Source organism: Brachycentrus maculatus, unplaced genomic scaffold (genome assembly GCF_059751285.1).
Source record: "Brachycentrus maculatus isolate JH-2025_06_01 unplaced genomic scaffold, ASM5975128v1 h1tg000555l, whole genome shotgun sequence".
NCBI classification, from domain to species: Eukaryota; Metazoa; Arthropoda; class Insecta; order Trichoptera; family Brachycentridae; genus Brachycentrus; species Brachycentrus maculatus.
Window position 1 is genome coordinate 48,808 of NW_028281298.1, and position 6,193 is coordinate 55,000.

Sequence of the window (6,193 nt, forward strand, 5' to 3'; positions counted from 1 at the left end):
ACATATATATATATATATATATATATATATATATATATATATATATATATATATATATATATATATATATATATATATATATATATATATATATATATATATATATATATATATATATATATATATATATATATATATATATATATATTTACATATATAATATATATATATATATATATATATATATATATATATATATATATATATATATATATATATATATTATATATATATATATATATATATATATATATATATATATATATATATATATATATATATATATATTATATATATATATATATATATATATATATATATATATATATATATATATATATATATATGTGTAGAAGCGGCGAGAATTATATGGTGGAATGGTATGGCGTTCTTATCTCTCTCGATGGTAATGAATTAATAAATTTTTTTTGTAATATTTTAAAAGTTGATTAAAATACACCGACTTTAATATTTCTTTTCAACTCAAATGACATCTCAAAAAAAATGTAAATCGTTTCGGAGTTTTTTTTTTGAAAAAACTGCTCATCAAAATTGAAAGGTTTGGCGCAAGGATTCAAACAGTCTGAACTAACTTGTGTCGATATGTCCCATCGATTGTCTTTGTCCTGCCGTCGTTAGCAAAAACTCCATTGTGAGCGCCCTCCCAAGAAAGTGCTTTGTGAAGGAATATTGAGACAATATGTCAAAGAAACAACTATTGTTGTCATAATATTGTACACTCCCTTTGCTCTCCGACATAAGCCATAGTGCCTTAGGGTTAAGGGCTGGAACTATAGAAAGCTTTACGAATTTCGATTTTTCCAGTTAAAAAAATTCATGTAAAAATTAATGTAAAAATTCGTAAGACAACAAGTGTATAAAATATTATTTTATTTTTTATTTTATTTTATTTTATTTTATTTAATTTTTTTAACATCTCATCAAAGATGAAGAATAATATGGAAGTCTGGGCATTTACGGGGCTGACGACCGTCATAGGCTGGTTTAAGTGATCACTTTACACACGTGTAACATTCACCAATTCTACCAATATTGACAACCAATAATGGGTAGAATTGGTGAATGTTACACGTGTGTAAAGTGATCACTTAAACCAGCCTATGACGGTCGTCAGCCCCGTAAATGCCCAGACTTCCATATTCTTCTTCATCTTTGATGAGATGTCAAAAATTATATGAAAATAACTCCTATAATTGGAGATAATCCAGATTTTGTGAATTAGTATTTGGACACACTCAAAATGTTGTGAGTGTATAAAAGCTTGTATGTATTTCTATGTAATACTGTGAAAAGGAACATGCATATCGAAATCTCAGCATTCTTGTACGAGTATATACATGTTTCACATCAAGTTAAGACACTTTTTAAATTGTATTTTTTATTTTACTATTTACAAAAATACTTAAATTTTATACTATTTCTGTGAGTCAAGCGGCTCATTATAAGAAATGGGTATCAAATTGTGGTAGAGTGGGTTTGAACCGAGAAACTCTGACTCAAGAGCCTGCGACACTAACCACGGGACCACAACCCGACACACCTAATTTGAAACCGTAGGGTGAATAATCTAGTGTCCGATATAATAAATAATATTTATTTTGTCACTGTGAAAATGCGACACTAGAATCAGATAAACTAACACATTTTTATTGCATTTTTAAACTTTTTGTTAATACGAATATTTATTCGAACTGTTTTTCTTTAATTATTGCATTTAAACAAACTTGCAAAAATGCACTTAATACATATAATTTTCATCGGTATTAAGTGCATTTTCGTATTTGTTTAGAACTGTTTTTTTTATTTATTTAAAACATATTTTTTCTTTAAAGTAGGAACAATTTTGATTTTTGAAAGAGGCGAACTCGTTATAAGACATAAATGGAATAGAACAAAGATTTATTTGAAAATCGTATTTATGTTTTCAGTTTGTTAAAAAAGAAATAATTTTTATCGCCCGTTAGAATTCTCATTTCCCATTTTCACAGTCCAAAATATATAACTGGAAGGTAATATAATATTTTGTAGTTAAATGCTATTTTTTACTTTATAACCCATGTTACTCACAGTAAAATTATATGTAAGGTTAAAACATTGTATAAATAAAACTTCTGTCCGCCTCCGTAGTGTAATGGTCAGCACGCTCGGCTACTGTTCTGGAGGATCCGGGTTCGATTCCCAGGGGGGGTAAAATAAATATGAGTGATTTTTTCACTGTAATATTTATTCAATATTACCCTGGACTGGTACCTGAAGCAGAGGGCTGATCACCTTTCCTTCATGTGTAAACGATCAAGATAACACTGCGTTTATATGACGCAGTGCCCTATGCACCATTGGGTGCGGATAAGGGTTTTATTATTATTATTATAAATAAAACTAAAACTGATAAAGCAGAAATGAATGTTACTTATTCTCATATTATTTTTTGACATCTCATCAAAGATGAAGAAGAATATGGAAGTCTGGGCATTTACGGGGCTGACGACCGTCATCGGTTGGTTTAAGTGATCACTTTACACACTTGTAACATTCACCAATTCTACCCATTATTGACAACCACACTACTCAAATTCTTGGAAGTTCTTTATATATGAACTAATTTAGAAACCTTGTTACTTATTCTCATGAATTTCCAATTGATTCACAAACGCTTTATTTATATAAATTTATTTATCACTTGCTTTGAAACAGCAAGGTTGATAACGAAATATAATGAACATGTTTTAAAGAACAGGAACTGTTGTTTTAAGTTAAGGAAGCAGGATAAAGTATGTAATTTGTACAGGATTTGTAGCCATAGGCCTGATTTGTAAGGTTTATTCACAAAGGTTTTGTTTATTAAATCAACCCCTAGGCTAAAACAACATCACCAAGAAGCAAAACAAAGTAGAATTGAAATTTTCTTTAAAAAACAAGGTAATCTGTAAATTGAATTTTGATATTTCTAGGGTCATGTTTGTTTACCAACGGTTAAAATTTTCAATACATTCTTTGTGATAAACCAAATTCTGATTACTCGTTTTATTTATATGATTTTGAAATAACACGGTACAAAACAAGAGATATAAATCAAATATCAATTTAACTCGTATGTACTTGCTATTCAGTACCATGGTACTACGATAGGTATGCAGAAAGAGGTAGGTGAATAATTTTTGTAAGCTTTGATTTTTTAAAGGAATTTTATTAAAATTGAATGAAAATACAATCTACAATAATGAATTATCTTATTTATTGATTCGGCATTTACTTCGTGAAATGACTTAATAATTTTTTATACGAACTATCTACCATATTAATACAAAAATCCCATTTTACATGATATTCGGTGGAACGAATTTAATGTTTAAATAGGAGACTGAGTTAATTGAAAGTCTTAAAGCTTTTATATAGCAGAAACACTTTTATTTGGGTGTTTGCATCAAGTATTTGGACACACTTAAAATGATGTAAAGAAATAAAGTGTCTCTATTAAAGCATGTCATATTTATATACAAGAAAATAGAAGTCTAAGGAATCTAATGTTTTAATAGGAAGCTGAATATATTACAAATCTAAAAGCTTATATTTAGCAGAAAAACTTTTATCTGGGTGTTTGCATCAAGTATTTGGACACACTCAAAATGATGTAAAGATATAAAAGTGACTCGATTTTAGTATCTGTCATTTTTATATGCAAGAAGATGGTAGTCTGAGGATTCTAGGGCCTGGCATTTGGCTGGCTCTGTGATTATTTTAAAAATAGTTTCCTTTACAATTTTACCCGATTCGACCCATATTTCTGTATGAATTTCAAATTCTTTCTGCAAATTTGACCCATTCCATATCCCATTTTTTTGTTCGTCCCGGAAATTGACATCGTTACCAAAGAATAGTTGTGGGTTTCGGAAGAGATCTTTTCAGCTTTTGCTCATCGTATATCTAATAAAAAAGGTGGGACACTCTTTGTAAATCGCCCGGTATATGTGGTCAGAAATCTGCGTTACAAATTCCATAAACTGAATATTTTAGCTCAATTTTAAAGGACACATTTAGTATTTTTGAGGAAAAATTGGAAAATATTAGTAACATATTTCCGAGACGCTATTTTATAAGTAAAATGAATGCTACATTATTTTTGACATATTATCAAAGATGAAGATGAATATGGAATTATGGGCATTAATAGGGCTTACGACCATCATAGGCTAGTTTAAGAGACCACTTTACACACGTGTAACATTCACCAATTCAACACATGATTGACAACCACGAGTAAAATTAATTTAAACCAGCCTATGACTGTCGTAATCTATGTAAATACCCAGACTGCCAAAATTTTCTTCATATTTGCTAAGATGTCATTTTTTATGATTTTTAATTGTTTTTCTTCTAAAGAAACGTAATGTTTTTTGTGTGAAGATGTAAATATAAAAATATATATGATGTTAAATTATCAGTAAATATAGTTTGTATTCAATGTAATATAAGGTAACTTAAGTAAAAAGTAATAAATACTAATAAATAAAAGTGACATGAGCTCAATTTCAAGCATGAGACATTCACAAATGTACCAGTTTTTGAAAGAAAAGCCGAAAATAGACGTCATATATTTCAGAGACTCGATTTTATTTGAAAATACACTATAACCTGAAAACGACTGAAAAGAAAATTCAATTTCCTCTGATCCCAAAATCAATAAAGATAAACTTTCTAAATACATCAATGAAGTTCAAAAAGTAAATAACTTTCTCATAAAAAATATCCTTTTTCTGTAAAAATCGAATCATTGTAAAGGAACAAAGTCAAAAAAATAACTGTGTGTATTTTTTTTCAGTCGGAATAAAAAAACACATTTTTATCACTTAATTTATTTGTTCGTCTGTGCCATAATGAAAATCAAGAAAAAAAAATGTGAAAAAAGGATTGGTAAATATGTTTCATTCAATTATATATATATATATATATATATATATATATATATATATATATATATATATATATATATATATATATATATATATATATATACATATATATATATATATATATATATATATATATATTATATATATATATATATAAATATATGTATATATATATATATATATATATATATATATAACGTATATATATATATATATATATATATATACGTATATATATATATATATATATATATATATATATATATATATATATATATATATATATATATATATATATATATATATATATATATATATATATATATATATATATATATATATATATATATATATATATATATATATATATATATATATATATATATATATATATATATATATATATTTATATATATATATATATATATATATATATATATATATATATATATATATATATATATATATATATATATATATATATATATATATATATATATATATATATATATATATATATATATATATATATATAAACACACACATAAAGTCATTCGGAGTAGAGAGAGTAGAAAGTTGTTTTTAACTCGCTTAAATAATCTCTCCTTAAAATCTAATCTAATTCCATTCTGTTTGAAAAACAAAATAATTAGTACTTTTTGTGATATTCTCAAGGAAGAAACAAATACTAACAAACAAATAAAAGTAATTCTGAAGCATTTTGTTAATTTAATTACCTCCATTTATGTTATTTATTGGGGAAGGAAAGATAAATGGATCAACCCATAAGTAAATTAAAACTTAAACAAATTAATTTTTAAGGCATTTATTTTTCTGGAATAGATAACAAAGCAAAATATAATTTTGATAGTACGGAGTTTTTGTCATTTGAGCTTAATTCGTTTATTTTTTCTCATATTAATTAAAAGTATTCATGTATTTTAAAAAGGCAAAATGAGGGCAAATGATTAACCCTTACCTACGCCGGGGGAGATTTAAGGATTAAACTTTTGTTCTTGCAGACTTATGTATAATGATCACGTAAAAATTAATAAACCCGCATAATTATGAACATCAGACATCAAATAAAGCAATTCCAAAACTGGATAATTTTAATTCAAAATTGTAGCTTTCATGAAATCATAAAATCATACATGTTAACACATTCAATCCCAGAATGTTTTGTATTAAAAAAAGTATAACCCTCATCCGCACCCAATGGTGTATTGGGTGCTGCATCAATTTGATACAGTGTTAAGTTG